Source organism: Pseudophryne corroboree, chromosome 12, assembly GCF_028390025.1.
Source record: "Pseudophryne corroboree isolate aPseCor3 chromosome 12, aPseCor3.hap2, whole genome shotgun sequence".
Classification (NCBI taxonomy): domain Eukaryota; kingdom Metazoa; phylum Chordata; class Amphibia; order Anura; family Myobatrachidae; genus Pseudophryne; species Pseudophryne corroboree.
In genome coordinates this window covers 68,457,605-68,478,049 of record NC_086455.1, presented here as the reverse complement: position 1 = coordinate 68,478,049, position 20,445 = coordinate 68,457,605, and positions in this window count along the sequence as shown.

Here is a 20,445-nt window from a genome sequence, read left to right as displayed (position 1 = left end):
ATTGGTGTGGTTCTCCTTATTAGACACTATATTGGGTGACGATGTCATTTATGTAACTTGTTCTAATCACACTATGTAATGGTCAATTGACATATCTATCTAAAGTGTACACAGGCAGCCTAATACCATTAGGCTCCAAAGGTTCCTTTCAGAGAATTCATTTATTTACATTATGTTTTTTTTCATGTATTATATCTCTATAATTTTATATTTTATTTTTTATTTATTTTTTATTTTTTATTTTTATTTTCATTTATTTTTTGATTTTTTAACACTGAATTGTAATTATTCAGTGTTTTTGTACTTTGTACATTGGTTCAGTTGTGCGATGTTTGTATGTATGGACTACCCCCCAGGCCTAGACATCTGTTAAGTATTGACATAGTTTTTTTTCCCATTGTGATCACCTTACTAATGTTTTGGTCGCAGCATGTGAGCCACGCCCCACGATATACCGCACACTGTCATCTGATTTCATTTAACATTAGAGGGTAGGAACCCAATTTAGAGTTCACCCACTGCCTGTTTGGTGCACATTCGGGCCATTTCCGGTCCGGTGGAACGCACTTCCGGCAGATGGAACGCAGGAGCTCCGTGATCTGCCGGGGCGCGTTACAGGTGTTGCTGATGTGGGTACATGGGGCCTTTGGTGGCTGTTGTGATGTGCGGCCTGGGAGCCGCTCTTGTGTGGATGATGGAGCATTCTGTAGAGTATTAGCCGCGAACACCCACTGGCGGGAAGTTTTAGAGGGATGCATACGATGTATCCGGCTACTTCCGGTCCGGGATATTTAAATAGCAGTCCCGTTGCTGTCATTTGGCATGCAGCTCAGGGACGCGTTACTCTCCTCTCAACCACAGTAAGTTTTCACCTGTTACTTTGTATCATTGACCGTTTACTGAACGCAGATTGTAGCACAATATGGATGCAGTTTTTGTTGTTATTTATGCAGCACGCCGTGCATACCGTGACCCTGCAGCTGTATCATGGTAGCAGGATCTGTTTGATCAGGTATGTTTGAGAATGGTTTTTACTGAAGTGCTATGTTAGTGATTTTTTCCTTGAGTATAATCCATGTTTGACATTTATCTTAGATGTATGTTCTTCTACATCTATGAATTTTAAAGACTGTGTCCGGATATGCTATCCCTTTTGCGCTAGGAATTTGTTGATGACTATGATCTGATCTTAGGTGAGCTGTTTTCACGTGATACTATGAGTTTGGGTGGCTCTGTCACAGGTGAAGGTGGTGAATTTCAAGTAAAAGCTGCATGGTCACATACATTAGTAATTGGTGAGATGGAATATTTAATGCGGTGATTATATTATTGGAAGGTTGTCAGATGATACTTGGCCTGGGAGGCGTAGTTCCCTGTATATGTGAATTTGTCTATACTTTATTCTTTTCACAGACACATGACAATATTCTGATGCAAGATGTTTATTTAAAAGCGAATAGTCTTGAGAAAGGCCCGTCATACGGACCGAAACGTCGACATATATGGCTTTTGGACTTTCCTAATAAAAGTCTTTTATATACGGACCTCATTTATTACCGCGAGAGTGCACCTTCCACCTAGTGGAAATTTTGCTGTTCGAGTGGATCTGCAAGGGTTCATTAGGAGCACCCGCAACGTTGAAGTATATGGGATGAGAGTGCAGGATTACCGTGGATATATATATATATATATATACACACACACATGCATACACACACAGACCCATATATATATATATATATATATATATACACACACACACACACACACACAGAGACCCATATATCACAGCCCCATATATATATATATATATATATATGTATATATATATATACACACACACACACACACACACCGCCCAAAGCCCCATATATACACATACACGACCCCATGTATATACACACACAGACCCATATACTGTATATAGACACACAAAGCCCCATATATACACACAGCCCCATATAGACACACACACAACCCCATGTATATACACACATACAGCCTCCTGTAAATACACACACAAAGCTCCATATAGGACACACATAACCCCATGTATATACACACACAGCCCCATACATACACATAGCTCCATATAGGACACACACAACTCTATGTATATACACACACAGTCCCATATAGACACATACAGCCCCTGTATATACTGTACACACACACAGCTCCATATAGGATACACACACACAACCCTATGTATATACACACACACAGCCCATGTCCCTAACACTACAGCCACTGCTGCTGCTCCTCACCAATAGAAGAGGCATCTTCTGGCAGCAGCTCATGATTCCCATCTTCAAGCTGACCCTCTGAGCCGGGGGTGGGGAGAGAGCTGGCGGGAGACGAGTGAGCAGGGCTGTGAGGAGGCGGGAGCATTGCCTGACACACTGCCGGCAAACCCCTCCTGCCCCTGCTGAAAGTATGGCGTGCGCCGCGCTGCTATACACGGCAGCGCTGATCGGAGCGCTCTCGCGCTGCGCACGGAGGCTGGAGCTCAGCAGAGGCAATGGAAGACTGTCGGGGCCGGGCCAGGTGCCCTCTTCAGAGCTGGAGCCCGGCGGCGACCGACTCCGTTGCCTCCGGAACTTCCGCCACTGGCTGTGAGTGGGATGGCTTTGATCTCTGTCTCTCTTGCCATTCTCAGGGAGGGAAACTCTGTCTAACCCTGCCTGTGTGTGTGTGGAGTGTTTGGGGTCTCCAGTCAGCTATGTCCAGGGACTCTGTGTCATATGCAGCTGAGGACATGTCCTCTCAGGATGATCTCATTCCATGTAATCAGGATTGCACTTTTGTAGCGCAGATACCAGCAAGGGAGCCGGAGTGTTTATCCTCTATCAAAATGACAACCAGGAGGTTGTCCTTTCTGGGAATGATCCTCGACACGGAGGTGCAGAGGGTGTTTCTTCCAGAGGAAAAAGTGTTGGTGATACAATCAATGGTCCGGGATGTCCTGAAGCCAGCCCGGCTGTCGGTTCATCAGTGCATTCGCCTTCTGGGGAAGATGGTGGCCTCTTACGAGGCTCTGCAGTATGGGAGGTTTCACGCTCGGTCCTTCCAACTGGATCTCCTGGACAGGTGGTCGGGATCCCATCTACACATGCACCAGAGAATACGTCTGTCGCCAAAGGCCAGGATTTCACTCCTCTGGTGGCTACAATTACCTTACCTTCTGGAGGGCCGCAGGTTTGGGATTCAGGACTGGATCCTTCTATCCACGGATGCAAGTCTCCGGGGCTGGGGCGTAGTCACTCAAGGGGAAACCTTCCAAGGAAAGTGGTCAAGTCTGGAAGCCGGCCTGCCGATAAACATTCTGGAACTAAGAGCCATATACAACGGTCTTCTCCAAGCGGCCCATCTTCTGAGAAATCGGGCCGTTCAAGTACAGTCGGACAACGTAACGACAGTGGCTTACATAAACCGACAAGGCAGAACGAAGAGCAGAGCTGCAATGTCAGAGGTGACAAGAATCATCCTCTAGGCAGAAAAACACGCGTTGGCGCTGTCAGCAATCTTCATTCCGGGAGTAGACAACTGGGAAGCGGACTTCCTTAGCAGACACGATCTCCATCCAGTTAAGTGGGGTCTCCATCCGGAGGTGTTCAAGGAGGTAACCGATCTTTGGGGCGTACCCCAAATCGACATGATGGCCTCTCGTCTCAACAAGAAGCTTTGGCGGTATTGTTCCAGGTCGAGGGACCCGCAAGCAGTGGCGGTGGACACCCTAGTGACTCCGTGGGTGTTCCAGTCGGTGTACGTGTTTCCTCCACTTCCACTCATTCCAAGGGTTCTCAAACTCATAAAGAGAACAGGAGTTCAGGCAATCCTCATTGCTCCAGACTAGCCAAGAAGGGCTTGGTACGTGGATCTACTGCTAGAAGAGCCGAGGCCTCTTCCTCTTCGGGAGGACCTGCTGCAGCAGGGGCCGTTCGCCTATCAAGACTTACCACAGCTACGTTTGATGGCATGGAGGTTGAATGGCATGGAAGGGCATTACGAACAAGGTTATTCCTACCCTGATACAGGCTAGGAAAGGAGTAACGTCTAAACATTACCATCGAAATTTGGAAAAAATATGTATCTTGGTGTGAGTCCAAGAAGTTTCCTACGGTGGAGTTTCAACTGGGATGTTTTCTTCTCTTCCTGCAAGCAGGTGTGGATATGGGCCTGAGGTTAGTATCCATAGAGGTCCAGATTTCGGCTCTATCCATTTTCTTCCAGAAACAGTTGGCTGCCGTCCCTGAGGTTCAGACTTATTTGAAGGGAGTTCTGCACATCCAACCTCCCTTTGTACCGCCTACGGCGCCCTGGGATCTTAACGTGGTGTTGCAGTTCCTCCAGTCGGACTGGTTTGAACCTCTACAGGAGGTTGAGATCAAGTTTCGCACGTGGAAGGCTGTCACTTTGTTGGCCTTAGCTTCTGCTAGACGTGTGTCGGAGTTGGGGGATTTGTCATGTAAAAGCCCATACTTGATCTTCCATGCAGATAGAGGTGAGCTTCGGACACGTCAGCAGTTTCTTCCGAAGGTTGTGTCAGCATTTCATATCAACCAACCTATTGTGGTGCCAGTTGCGACTGACTACTCAATTTCATCAAAGTCCTTAGATATTGTAAGGGCTCTAAAAATGTATGCGAGGAGGACTGCTCGTCACAGAAAATCGGACTCTCTGTTTGTCCTGTATAATCCCAAGAAAATTGGGTGTCCTGCTTCTAAGCAGACGATCTCTCGCTGAATCAGGTTCACTATCCAGCATGCGTATTCTACGGCAGGCTTGCCGTGTCCTACGCCTGTTAAGGCCCACTCTACTCGTAAGATGGGTTCTTCCTGGGTGGCTGCCCGCGGTGTCTTGGCATTACAACTCTGCCGAGCAGCTACTTGGTCGGGGTCGAACACGTTCACAAAGTAAAGTAAGAGAAAAGGATTTACCAGTAGGTAATTAAAATCCTATTTTACCCAATCCTTTTTTAAATGTATTTACAGAGTCCACCATTACTACCTTCCCTGGCAGTGAATTCCAAATCCTTATTGCCCTAACAGTGAAGAACCCTTTCCTCCATTGCGTACGGAATTTCCTCTCCTCCAGCCTCAGCGAGTGCCCACGTGTTCTAAACAGTGTTCTTTTAATAAATAATTCCTCTGATCACTCTTTGTAATGCCCCTTTACATATTTAAAGATATTAATGTCTCCTCTTAGACACCTCTTTTCCAGTGTATACATATTCAACCTAGTTAGCCTTTCCTCATAGTCCAGTCCCTCTAGCCCTATAATCAATTTAGTAGCTCGTCTTTGAACCCTTTCGAGTTCACCGATATCTTTTTTATACAGCAGTGACCAAAACTGAACACAATATTCCAGGAGCGGACGCACCAATGATTTATACAGCTGCAGGATTACATCCTCGTCCCTTGTCTCAATTCCCCGTTTAATGCACGCTAGCACCTTACTTGCCTTTTTTACTGCGCTTTGACATTGTGTATGGTTATTAAGCCTATTATCAATGAGTACTCCCAAATCTTTTTCCAGTACTGTTATCCCTAGACTTTCCCTGTTTAATATGTAGGATGCAAGTTTGTTTTTAGTCCCGAAATGCATAACCTTGCATTTTTCTATATTGAACCTCATTCTCCATTTAGTCGCCCAGGTTTCAAGTTTAGATAAATCATTCTGCAGAGACTCCACATCCATTTCCAAATTAATTACCCTACACAGTTTAGTATCATCTGCAAAGATTGATACTGTGCTTTCCAGGCCTATTTCTAGGTCATTGATAAATATGTTGAACAGTAGTGGCCCGAGTACGGACCCTTGTGGCATTCCGCTGACTACTGGGGTCCAGCTTGAGGACTTCCCGTTGACCACTACTCTCTGTACCCTGTTATCCAGCCAGTTACTTATCCATGTGCAAACAGTTTTTCCTAGGCCAGGCTCCTTTAATTTGATGATCAATCTCTTGTGAGGCACTGTATCGAACGCTTTTGCAAAATCTAAGTAGACCACATCCACTGCTTTTCCCTGGTCGAGATTATTGCTCACTTCCTCGTAGAAGCTAATTAAGTTAGTTTGACATGATCTGTCCCTCACAAACCCATGCTGGTTCTTGCTAATAATCATAGCGATCTGTAGATACTCTTGTATGCTATCCCTTAGAATTCCTTCCAATTTTTTCCCCACTATAGACGTCAAACTAACCAATCTGTAGTTACCCGGATGATTTTTGGATCCCTTTTTAAATAATGGCACTACCTCAGCTATATGCCAATCCTTCGGTACCATGCCTGATCTAATTGAACTATTGAAAATCAAGTATAGTGGTCTTGCTAGTTCTGACTGGAAAAAACATTAGATGGTGAGTGAGTTGTGAACGGATTTGCAGCTGGACGGCATTTGCAAAGTTTTTCGCACGGTGTATGTAGACTTGCACAGGGCGGTTTTTCGCTCTGTCTGGGCGGCAACTATGTGATCGGAAACTCACAGAGGAGCGATCAGGTCTGAATTAGGCCCATAGTGCGGGAATATAGTGTAAGTAGGTAACATAGGGATGTGGTGTTGATCAGTGAGGTACCTCCTCCAGTTAGCTGGTCATCGGGCTCCTGCTCTGTAACCCCGTTCAGCTGTGCTGTAGACTGGTACCCCACTTGACTGCATATGAGAGACCTGTTTATACATAGTACAAATGATCTGGGTCACAGAGCAGGAGCCCGGCGACCAGCTGACTGGAGGAGAGAGTCCCCCGGGCAGGTAAGTGTAAGCGGAGCTCTGTCCCTGTATGCGATAATTGATACATCCCTGTAATGTATTCTATTATCGCAATACGATTTTGGTCAAATGTATCACACCCGCATCTCGGATGTGGATTGTGTTAAATATGCCCCGTAGTGTGGAGATGCTCTATTTACTAAGCCTTGGATGGAGATAAAGTGGACGGAGATAAAGTACCAGCCAATCGGCTCCTAACTGCCATGTCACAGGCTGTGTTTGAAAAATGACAGTTAGTAGCTGATTGGCTGGTACTTTATCTCCGTCCACTTTACCTCCATCCAAGACTTAGTAAATATAGACCCCACCGTGAAGTGATGTAGTGTGGGGAGGATGTGCACTGATGTACAGTAGTATGTCACCACACCCCCCTGCCCACACAGGGAGAAATTCTCTGTGGTGCTAATCACACCCACTGTGCTGTAACAATAGGCCCTTCGGAAATTTCAGCTCCAGGCCAATGTGGACCTTAATCTGGCACTGGGTGGGTTATATTGTTTCTGTGCATGGTAAATACTGTCTGCTTTATTTTTACACTGCAATTTATATTTCAGTTTGGACACACCCCACCCAAATCTTACTCTCTCTGCACATGTTGTATCTGCCCTACCTGCAGTGCAACATGGTTTTGCCCTTTAGTGGGCTTTTTCGGTTTGCTAACAACTCTGAATAACCCCCATAACTTTGCTGTGACTGTACTCCGTTCCAGTTCTTAGTAATCTCTCACATCAGTCCCTGCCCAATTGGTTTACTGTCTATGGGGTCTATGTACATAGCCTTGGAGAGAGATAGAGTGACAGCCAACTAGCTTATGTCATTATCCAAACACATTCTGTAACATGGCAGTTAGGAGATGATTGGTTGGTACTTTATCTCTCTCCAACTTATCTCTGTCTAAGACTTAGTAAATAGACCCCTATATTCTGTATCACACTAGATTCCATTTATGTCGGAAGCCAGGTAACCTACCAGTATTTTTTTCTCATACGTCCTAGAGGATACTGGGGTCACCATTAGAACCATGGGGTATAGACGGGATCTGCAGGAGACATGGGCACTTTAAGACTTTGAAAGGGTGTGAACTGGCTCCTCCCTCTATGCCCCTCCTCCAGACTCCAGTTTTAGAATTGTGCCCAGGCAGACTGGATGCACTCTGAGGAGCTCTACTGAGTTTCTCTGAAAAAGACTTTTGTTAGGTTTTTTATTTTCAGGGAGGCTGCTGGCAACAGTCTCCCTGCTTCGTAGGACTAAGGGGAGAGAAGTATGACCTACTTCCAGTGAGTTCAAAGGCTCTGCTTCTGGCTACAGGACACCATTAGCTCCTGAGGGTTTGATCGCTAGGTACACCTAGATGCTCGTTCCCAGAGCCGGCCGTCACCCCCCTTACAGAGCCAGAAGTCAGAAGACAGGTGAGTAGAAGCAGATCAAGAAGACTTCAGTGATGGCATTCTGAGGTACCGCACAGCGAACGCACGCTGCGCGCCGTGCTCCTACACACACAGCAGCACTACAGGGTGCAGGGCGCGGGGGGGGGGGGGGGCGGCGCCCTGGGTAGCAGAAAAGCCTCAAAAGTAAACTGGCAGAGGGGACATAAGTGCCTAGGCACTGTCCTAACCCCCGCCAGTATAAATATATATTTTAAAAAAGCGGGACTGAAGCGCGCCATTAAGGGGGCGGAGCTTCATCCTCACAGCTCACACAGCTCAGCGCCATTTTTCTCTACACAGGCTGCAGAGACGCTGGTCCTTCCTCACACTTCTGAATAAGTATCAGGGTGCAAAACGGGGGCGGGGGGGGGGGGGGACACATAAATATTGGTGCAATATATGTTTAATATAAAAGCACTGCAGGTCTGGGGCATTCATTAGTGTTTCAGAACCGGTAATTAGGCGCTGGGTTGTGAGCTGGCAAACTCCCTCTGTGTCTCTCTGACAGGCTTTACTGTGGGTCTGTCCCCTATATGCCCGGTGTGTCCGTGGGTGTTTGGTACACGTGTGTCGGCATGTCTGAGGCTGAAGGCTCTTCCTAGGAGGAGACTGTATTAAGGACACAAATGGCAGGGGGAGGGACCCTGACGGCACCACCGACGCCTGATTGGGTAAATGTGTTGAACGCCTTGAATGCTAATGTGGCTCTTATTAGTAAGAGGCTAGATAAGTCTGAGTCTCAGACCCAGGCATGGAAGAAATCTGTAGAAGATATGTTATTGCAAAGTCAGGGCCCCTCAGGGTCACAGAAACGACCGCTGGCCCAATTGGCAGACACTGATACCGACACGGATTCTGATTCCAGTGTCGACTATAGCGATTCCAGATTAGATCCCAAATTGGCAAAGAGCATTCAGTACATGATTGTGGCGGTTAAAGAGGTACTACATATCACTGAGGACCCGGCTGTCCCTGATAAAAGGGTCTGTATGTATAAGGAAAGGAAACCTGAGGTAACGTTTCCTCCCTCTCATGAACTGAACACGCTATTTGAAAAACTCTAGGAAGCTCCAGACAAAAAGTTTCAGATTCCCAAAAGAATTACGGTAGCTTATCCGTTTCCCTCGGCAGATAGGGAAAAGTGGGAGTCACCCCCCACCGTGGACAAGGCCCTGTCACGTTTGTCTAAAAAGGTGGCTCTCCCGTCACCTGACACGGCGGCCCTTAAGGATCCTGCGGATCGTAAACAGGGAACCAATTATGCGACCACAGGTACGCTACTCAGACCTGTTATTGCGTCTGCGTGGGTAAGTAGTGCTATCGAAAAGTGGGCAGACAACTTGTCTTCTGAAATAGATACCCTAGATAGGGATAGCGTCCTCTTGATGCTGGGTTATATCAAGGACGCTGCAGCATACCTTAAGGAAGCTGCGAGAGATATTGGTCTTTTGGGATCTAAGGCCAATGCCATGGCAATCTCAGCTAGACGATCGTTGTGGATACACCAATGGAATGCTGATGCTGATTCCAAGAAAAGTATGGAATCTCTACCGTACAAAGGTAAGGCCTTATTTGGTGATGGCCTTGATGATTTGGTGTCTACAGCTACCGCGGGTAAGTCATCCTTTTTACCTTATGTTCCTCCACAACAAAAGAAAACGCATCACTATCAGATGCAGTCCTTTCGGCCCAATAAATACAGAAAGGGCAGAGGTTCTTCCTTCCTTGCTACCAGAGGAAGGGGAAGACGTAAACGATCACCAGCCTTGTCAGGCTCCCAGGAGCAGAAGTCCTTCCAGGCTTCTGCCAATTCCACTGCATGACGTTGGGGCTTCTATGCGGGAGTCCGCACCGGTGGGGGCACGTCTCAAACTCTTCAGTCAGTTTGGGTTCGTTCGGACCTAGACCCATGGGTTTTACAAATAGTATCCCAAGGGTACAAGCTGGAGTTTCAAGACGTTCCCCCTCGCCATTTTTTTCAAATCGGCCTTACCAGCGTCTCTTCCGGACAGGAAGGTAGTTTGTGACGCAATACAAAAGTTGTGTCAAAATCAAGTTATCGTCAGGGTTCCCCAGTCACAACAGGGAGAAGGTTTTTATTCGAGCCTGTTTGTGGTCCCGAAGCCGGATGGCTCGGTCAGACCAATCCTAAACCTAAAATCCCTAAATTTCTACCTAAAGAAATTCAAATTCAAGATGGAGTCTCTCCGAGCAGTGATCTCCAGTCTGGAGGAAGGGGATTTTACGGTGTCGGTGGACATAAAGGATGCCTACTTACATGTTTCCATTTTTCCTCCGCATCAGGCTTACCTGAGGTTTGCAATTCAGGATTGTCATTACCCAGAGCCGGCCATAGGTATAGGCAAACTAGGCAATTGCCTAGGGCATCTGGTATGCCTAGGGGCATCAGCAGCTTCTGCTGATTAAAATGATATGCGACATGCCTATATTCTGTGTGTAGCATTTCATATGCAGATACAGCCACAGTCTCACGCTGTATATAGGCATGCTGCATATCATTTTAATCAGCAGAAGCTGCTTATGCATCCTAGCCACATAGCAATGCAAATAAGATGCATTTTCATTAAAAAAAGGTGCCCAACGTTAGCATTGAGGCAAGATTTATGAGGACACTTCTGTACGCAAGCAGAGGCAGAGGTCACAGTGTTAGTGGCAGTGTGAGTGCTGTGTGCATGTGAGTGGGTTGGTTGTGCAGTATTGTTCGGAATATGTGTAAGGAGCATTATGTGTGTTATGTAAAAATGCATTAATAATGCGCAACATGTGTAAGGGGCACTATGTATAAGGGCATTAATAATGTGCGGCATATGTGTAACAGGGTAGTACTGTATGTGTGCCATTATGTGTATAAGGGCATTAATAATGTGCAGCATATGTGTAAGGGACATTATTTGTAAAAGGGCATTAATAAAGGTTGTCATAATGTGTAAGGCGCATTATGTTTATAAGGACATTAATAATGTGTCTCATATGTGTAAGGGGCGTTACTGTGTGGAATTATGTGTATAAATGCATTACCAATGTGTGGCATTATGTGTATAAGGTGCTGTATGTGGCGTTGCGTATAGAAAGGGCACTACTGTGTCGTCTAATGTAAATAAAGAGCAATAAGGTGTGGTGTAATGTGAATAAGGAGCAATTCAGTGTGATGTAATATGAATAAGGGGCTCTACTGTGAGGAGTAACTTCTATGGTAAAGTAGTACTACTGTGGGATTTAATATGAATTATGGACACTATCCCATGATCAAATGTGAATAAAGTTGCAGTACTGTGTGGCGTAATTGGAATTGGGGTTACTATTGTGTGGCCATGCCCCTTGCCAGCAAAAACACACCCCTTTTTGGTCTGTGCGCCAAATGTGCGAACTGTTCCTATTTAAAATATAGGGGGTACAAACACCAAAATAAGGACTGCTACGGGTGAGGGGTGATAGTGCTGGGAAAGAGGTGCAAGGTCAGAGGCGGAACCAGCGGTTGTGCTAGGGGGCACCAGCCAAAATCTTGCCTAGGGCATCATATTGGTTAGGGCCGGCTCTGTCATTACCAATTTCAAACGTTGCCGTTTGGTCTATCCACAGCTCCGAGGATTTTCACCAAAGTGATGGCGGAGATGATGGTTCTCCTTCGCAAGCAAGGAGTCACAATTATCCCATACTTGGACGATCTCCTGATAAAGGCGAGATCCAGGGACCAGTTGGTGCGAAATGTTGCACTCTCCCTGACAGTTCTTCAACAACATGGTTGGCTCCTAAACTTGCCAAAATCACAGTTGATTCCGACGACGCGGTTTGTATCGTTTTTGGGAATGATATTGGACACAGAACTACAGAGAGTCTTTCTTCCAGTGGAAAAGGCTCTGGAACTTCAGAGTCTGTTCAAACAAATTCTGAAACCAGCAAGAGTGTCAATCCACCAATGCATTTGGTTGCTGGGGAAGATGGTTTCGGCCTACGGGGCCATTCAGTTTGGCAGGTTACATGCCAGAGTGTTCCAGTGGGGCCTGTTGGACAAGTGGTCCGGGTTCCACCTACACATGCACCGGAGGATAATCCTGTCTTCCAAGACCAGGATATCACTCCTGTGGTGGCTGCACAGCTTGCTCATCCTCCGAGAGGGGCACAGGTTCGGGATACAGGACTGGATCCTAGTGACCAAGGATGCAAGCCTCCGAGGCTGGGGAGCGGTCACAATGGGAAAAATCTTCAAAGGAAGATGGTCAAGTCAGGAAACTTGTCTCCACATTAATGTTCTGGAGTTAAGGGCCATTTACAATGGCCTTCTGCAAGCAGAACATCTCCTACGAGATCTGCCTGTACTGATCCAGTCGGACAATGTAACAGCAGTAGCGTACATAAACTGTCAGGGCGGAACGAAAAGCAGAGCGGCAATGGCAGAAGCCACAAGGATTTTACGCTGGGCGGCAAAGCATAGAAGCGCTCTGTCAGCGATCTTCATTCCAGGAGTGGACAACTGGGAAGCAGACTTCCTCAGCAGACACAATCTTCATCCAGGAGAGTGGGGCCTCCACCAAGATGTCTTCGCAGAGGTGACAGGTCGTTGGGGAGTTCCTCTAGTAGACATGATGGCTTCTCATCTCAACAAGAAGCTTCAGAGATATTGTTCCAGGTCAAAGGACCCTCAAGCAATTGCAGTGGATGCACTGGTGACACCGTGGGTGTTTCTGTCGGTGTATGTATTCCCTCCACTTCCTCTCATTCCAAAAGTTCTAAAGATCATAAGAAGAACAAAGATCCGGGCGATCCTCATTCACCCAGACTGGCCAAGGAGGGCTTGGTGTCCAGATCTTCAGGAATTACTTATGGGAGATCCCTGGCCTCTTCCTCTGCGAGGACCTGTTACAACAGGGGCCGTGCGTGTATCAGGACTTACCGCGGCTACGTTTGACAGCGTGGCAGTTGAGCGCAAAATCCTAGCCCATAAGGGTATTCCCAGTGAAGTCATTCCCACACTTATTCAGGCCAGAAAAGGGGTTACGTCTAAACATTACCACCGTATTTGGAGAAAATATGTTTCTTAGTGTGAATCCAAGGGGGCTCCTACGGAGGAGTTTCAACTGGGACGTTTTCTCCATTTTCTACAAGCAGGTGTGGATGCGGGCCTAAAATTGGGCTCAATTAAGGTACAGATTTCAGCCTTATCGGTTTTCTTTCAGAAACAATTGGCCTCCCTTCCAGAAGTTCAGACTTTCGTGAAAGGCGTGTTGCACATCCAACCTCCATTTGTGACCCCCGTGGCACCAATGTGGTGTTGCAGTTCCTTTAATCACATTGGTTTGAACCTTTACGGAAGGTGGAGCTGAAATTCCGCACTTGGAAAGTGGTCATCCTGTTGGCCTTGGCATCTGCAAGGCTGGTGTCTGAGTTAGCGGCCTTGTCTCACAAGAGCCCTTCGCTGAGTCAAAATCTCTGGATGTGGTCAGAGCTTTGAAGATTTAGTTGCCAGAACGGCTCAGCTTAGGAAAACAGAGGCTCTGTTTGTCCTGTATGCTCCCAACAAGGTTGGGTGTCCTGCTTCCAAGCAGACCATTGCACGCTGGATCTGTAGCACGATTCAGCATGCTCATTCCACGGCTGGATTGCCGTTACCGGAATCGGTGAAGACCCATTCCACTAGAAAGGTGGGCTCATCCTGGGCGGCTGCCCGGGGGGGTCTCGGCATTGCAACTTTGCCGAGCAGCTACTTGGTCGGGGTCAAACACATTTAGTTTGACACCTTGGCCGATGAGGTCCTTAAGTTCGGTCAATCGGTGCTGCAGAGTCATCCGCACTCTCCCGCCCGTCTTAGAGCTTTGGTATAAGCCCATAGTTCTAATGGTGACCCCAGCATCCTCTAGGACGTATGAGAAAATAGGATTTTAATACCTACCGGTAAATCCTTTTCTCTTAGTCCGTAGAGGATGCTGGGCGCCCGTCCCAGTGCGTACTGTATCTGCAGTTATTAGTTGTGGTTACACACATGTTGTGTTACATTATTGTCAGCATGTTGCTGCAATTGTTCATGCCGTTGGCTTGTGTTCTGTTGAATGCCATGTTCTGCGGCATGCTTGAGGTGTGAGCTGTTATGAATCTCACCTTGGTTTAACAATAAATCCTTTCCTCGAAATGTCCGTCTCCCTGGGCACAGTTCCTATAACTGGAGTCTGGAGGAGGGGCATAGAGGGAGGAGCCAGTTCACACCCTTTCAAGTCTTAAAGTACCCATGTCTCCTGCGGATCCCGTCTATACCCCATGGTTCTAATGGTGACCCCAGCATCCTCTCCGGACTAAGAGAAAAGGATTTACCGGTAGGTATTAAAATCCTATTTTTTCTATTGGACTTTCTGGGAGGATACCCATGCTATCACGAAGAGAACATATAAACTCTACACATGTCATTGGTGGGAATTGTACTCAAGTCTTGTTTAAAGCAAATCTAAAGTGCTTTGATGCTTCACACAATGGGCCTAATTCAGAGATATATGCAAACCCAATTATTGTGCGGTTAAGCGATTATTGGCGGTCTGCACATCTGTCTTTGTTTTGTTGTCCCCACCTTAATGTATTGCATGCATTGGATATTTGTATTTAATAGGGCATATCTGTGTGTTCCACAACTACATACGGTGCAACTATTAGGTAAATGTTAATGCTGGCAATGTTATTATACCTATGTGCTTACATTAAACCTATGTACTTGCCTGTTGAATAACATTCCAGTGTAATATTCTTTGTGAAAGCACACAAAGAATACAGGTATTCTTATACAGCAACAATTTCAGGTGTAAATGTCATGGTATTGTTTAAAATAGTACAATTGTAATCTCACACACCTACATGTAGGACGCAGTTTGTCTACCTAATAACGGACGATATCGGCTCGTTATGTCATTTCTGGTGGAATCATAATGACGTATCGGGCATTTCTCTTACGTCCTAGAGGATACTTGGGTCCATTTAGTATCATGGGGTATAGACGGGTCCACTAGGAGCCATGAGCACTTTAAGAATTTGATAGTGTGGGCTGGCTCCTCCCTCTATGCCCCTCCTACCAGACTCAGTTTAGAAAATGTGCCCGGAGGAGCCGGTCACGCCTAAAAATAACAAACATAGAAAATAAATGCAGAAAACTCTTCAGGAGCTTCCTTCAGCGTGACCGGCTCCTCCGGGCACATTTTCTAAACTGAGTCTGGTAGGAGGGGCATAGAGAGAGGAGCCAGGTAGGTAATTAAAATCCTATTTCTGCTGGGCTCCACAGAGAATGACATTGGGGGTGTAGCGTAGGATCTTGATTCGAGGCACCAACAGGCTAAAAGCTTTGACCTTCTTCCCAGAATGCATAGCGCCGCCTCCTCTATAGCCTTGCCTCCGTGCACAGGAGCTCAGTTTTGTAGTTGGTGCCATGCAGTAGCAGGCATACAACAGGGGGGCTGCTCCAGCAGCCCTAAGAAGAGCTTTTAAAGTGAAAAATGAAGACTTCAAGGGCTGCAGCAGAGGCACTTTATGTGTTAGATGTCAGTCAGGCATCTCCTGCTGCAGCTCCATCACCTCCCCCAGCGGCGCTGTACACTCCCGCGCCCTGGTTGCCGGGTACCTACTGTGGAGGCTCCGGTTTCTCTCAAGTTAGTCACACACACCACCGCTGCTCTCCAGGATCGCGTGGCTGCACTCAGGGAGGAGGTAAGTGGGTCCCTCAGACGGGACCCCCTGGAAATTGCAATTCTGCGCGGCCGGTGGGAGGCGGGCCGCCGGCGTGGACACTGTGGCAGTACAGGGACCCTACTAGACCACCAGGGCAAGGGCACAGGTCGGTTTTGATTAAAAAAAAAGTTTACTATATAGCCCACAGTACCCGGTGGTGAAGTCCACCAGGGGGATAAGGCTTTGACCCGTAGCCCCTCCCCCAGCCCCAGGGCGCTATTTAGAGTAAATGTTCCCGCCCTGGAGCTACATCTCTCTCTCCCTCCCTCACTCCCTGTCAGCGTTTGGGCGCTATTAGGACAAGCTGAGCTGATCCTGGGACTGTTTGGGCAAATCCTCCTCCGTAAAGCCGCCTGCCTGTCAGCGCTGTGCATTTTACAGGACACTTAAGTATTCTACATGTCTGCTGACAGTGTTAGTTAAGAAAAAGTGCATTTAGTCAGGGTTATTTAGTACAAGTACCCTGTGATATACATCCAGTCTTTACTGTGCATTGATATATCTATTGAGTGTATAGCTATACTTAGTATTACTCTGTATTGCTAGTCCAGTGCAGTTTTATTGCATGTCATAAGTTCTGCATTGTACAGTGTGACTATGTGTGTGTGCATATAGCTGCTGTGTGACCTCCATTTCGTGTATTTCACTCAGATTGCTATATTCTATAACCCGAGGGGGCTAAGTGCGTCAGGTTTATCATTTAATATAGGTATTTCACAAGATATACTCAGTGTGTATTTTTCTCTGTGATTTTTAGTCACCATAAACCACTTGAATTCCCTGTTTGTGCTGTTACACTGCACAGGGGATTCTGGTCAGGTATTGTGCTGCTGATATTGTACTGGGTTGCCCTCTATTGAGCTTTCGGATATGTCAGCTACAATGCACATTAATTGGCAAGCTCCTCAATCAGATTGTGATGTCACTCAGGTGCTAAAAGGGAGGGATAATTCTGTGTAAGAAAAAGTATTTTGTTATCCCTAATGCACACCGAGTGAAAAATAATTCTACATAATAATCAGATAATACGGAGATCTTACTTGCGGATATATCAGCTACAAAGGGCAATGGTGCTGGGGCTGATCCCACATTGTGTGGTGGTGACGCTGCAGACACATTTGAGGAAAATATAGCAGCTGAGGGTTCAGGTTCTGGGGGCTCCTTACCCCCCCAGTGGGATCATAGCAACGGGGGTTCAAAATGACCCACCTTGGGCTACTTTCTCCACGTTATTGAATATGCTGGTAATTAGATTAACGCCCCCAATGGGACCTCCTGTGCCGGTACAACCGCTTATGGTCCGTGGTTAATCCGCCTTGGGCAGATCAATTGTCTGCTCAGTTACAGCAATTGAACCAATCACTGACTACTCAGAAGTCTAATACTTGCCCGCCTAAGAACAAGGGGTCCTCTAAGCGGGCCATTACTTCCTCACAATCCACCAACGTCCCAGACACCTCGTCTGATGAGGATGGTGTTTATACTGACCCCACAGATTCTGATCCTGACGCTTCTGATGGGGAATCTGTTTCACAGGTGGATGTTCCTGACTTGTTGGAGGCTATCAGGCTCATTCTTCAAATTACTGATGACCCGGAGCCCGATGCTGCCCCTAAAAAAGCGGACAGATTTAAACGTCAGAAAGTGGTTAAACAAGTTTTACCCCATTTTGATCATTTAGTTGACATTCGTCAGGAGTCCTGGGAAAATCCAGGAAAGAAATTTACGCCTCACAAGAAGATGCTGGCTCGCTATCCTCTCGCTGCGGAGCTAAGTAAAAATTGGGAAACACCCCCCGCCAGTGGAATCGCAGGTGGCGCGGCTAGTGGTATCCTCAGCTCTGCCAGTAACTACCGTCAAGTCTCTGAAAGAACCGACGGATAAGCATGTGGAGGGTTGTTTAAAGGCAGTTTACATCCTAGCAGGTGCTGCGCATCGTCCCACCATTGCAGCGACATGGGCTGCAGAGGATATTCAAGCGTGGGCTCAGGAGTTGGAAGCTGAGATGTCTTCCAACGCTTCTGATCATGCTAGACAATGCTTATCGTATATTGTCTCAGCTTCTCATTACATTAAAGAGGCGGCTTCTGATGCCGGTATTCTGGCGGCCAAGGCTTCTACTATGTCCATACTGGCTCGCTGGATTCTATGGTTGTGGTCCTGGTCCGTGGATCTGGACTCTAAGAAAACCCTGGAGGTACTTCCTTTTAAGGGAGACATCCTTTTCGGAGAAGACTTCAACAAGATAGTGGCTGACTTAGCTTCTGCTAAAACTGCTTGTCTACCTTGTACTGCTCCTTCGGTACCGAAGGCTAAGAGTACTTCCTTTCGCTCCTTTCGTCCTTCAGGGAAAGCAGTCAGGCATACCCGAAACAGGCTCGCACTTCCAAACCCAATAAGCCCAAACCCAAATGGGCCTGGGTTGCCCGTCAGCCTGCTTCCAAGACTGACCAGCCTGCCGCATGATGGGGCGGGCCTCCCTCTGGGGGATCCCAGGGTGGGGGGCCGACTTCTAGGGTATACCCAGGAATGGTTGAAGACCACTTCCGATGCCTGGGTACGGGAAGTCGTCACTCGAGGTTACGCCGTATCCTTCAAAAATCGTCCCCCTCATCGATTTTGCCTGACAGACGTCCCTTCGGATCAAGTGAAGGCAAAAACTATTTATTTTGTGGTACATTCCCTCCTGGACACAGGAGTGGTAGTACAGGTGCCTCTGGCTCAGAGAGGCAAGGGGTACTATTCACCGCTGTTCCTAGTCCCGAAACCGAATGGGTCCTCCTGGCCCATTCTTAACCTCAAGTCCTTGAACAAATTTGTGAGGGTCTCCAACTTTCGTATGGAAACTATTCGCTCTATTGTTCTGGCATTGGAACCTGGGGGATTATATGGTCTCCCTGGACATACAGGATGCTTACCTGCATATTCCCATTGCAATGTCGCATCAGCAATACTTGAGGTTTGTGGTTGGCAACCTCCATTACCAATTTTGGGCGTTACCTTTTGGTTTGACCACGGCTCCGCGAGTCTTCACCAAGGTCATGGCGGTAATGACGGCTGTGCTCCACCGTCAAGGGGTCAGGATCCTACCGTACCTGGATGACTTGTTGATCCTGGCAAATTCCCCAGAAATTCTCCTATGCCATCTGGATCTGACTATCCAGTTTCTGCAAGCCTACGGGTGGCTCATCAACTGGAAGAAATCTTCCCTGGTCCCTGCTCAGAGCATGGTGCACCTGGGGGCGTTGTTGGACACTCACAACCAGTGGTTGTTCTTGTCTCAGGAGAAAGTCCTGAAGCTTCAGGACAGGATTCGATGCTTCCTATCTCATCCGCAAGTGTCGATACATTTGGCAATGCAAGTGCTAGGTCTCATGGTGTCGGCTTTCGACATGGTGGAGTACGCTCAATTCCATTCCCGCCCTCTGCAGAAGCTGATTCTTGCCAAGTGGGACGGCCTGCCTCACCGGATCAGGTCTCAAGTGATCTCCTTGTCTCCGGAGGTCCGTCTGTCACTGAGCTGGTGGCTTCAGGACCAACGATTGAGCAGGGGTCGTTCCTTCTGGATCTCTAACTGGGTCCTTCTGACGACGGACGCCAGTCTGAGAGGTTGGGGCGCGGTGTTGGAGCAACACTCCCTTTAGGGTCGGTGGACCAAGGAGGAGTCTCTCCTCCCAATAAACATTCTGGAATTGCGGGCGATGTTCAACTCATTGAACTTGGCCCAGCATTTAATACAGAACAGACCTTTTCAAGTACAGTTGGACAATGCCACCACGGTGGCATACATCAATCATCAAGGTCGAACTCGAAGCTGCATGGCAATGAGGGAAGTATCAAGGTTTCTTCAGTGGGCGGAACGCCATCTGCCAGCCATATCGGCAGTATTTATTCCGGGGGTCCTAAACTGGGAAGCGGACTTTCTCAGTCGACAGGACACGCCGGAGAGTGGAGCCTTCATCCAGAAGTGTTTCAACTCCTCGTGGATAGGTGGGGCCTTCCAGATGTGGACCTGATGGTGTCTCAACACAATCACAAGGTTCCGGTCTTCGGAGCAAGGACAAGGGATCCTCAAGCAGCGTTCGTGGACGCACTGGCAATTCCATGGAACTTTCAGCTGCCATACGTGTTCCCTCCAGTGTCACTCCTGACCAGAGTAATAAGGAAGTTCAAGCAAGAAGGAGGATTCCTACTTCTGATCGCTCCCGCGTGGCCCAGACGGCATTGGTTCTCAGACCTTCAGGGTCTCTCGATAGAGAGTGCCCAGATCTCCTCGTTCAGAGCCCTTGTATATATCAGGATTTAGCCCGGTTGGCTTTGACGGTGTGGCTCTTGAAGCTTTCGTCTTGAGGGCCAAACCATGTTGAAAGCCCGGAAACCGGCTTCTGCTCGAATTTACCATAGGGTCTGGAATTCTTACTTTGCTTGGTTCGCATCTAACAATCATGACGCTTACAAGTTTAGTACGGCCAAACATTTGGCCTATCTACAACAGGGCCTGGACTTGGGCCTTCGTCTGGCCTCCATC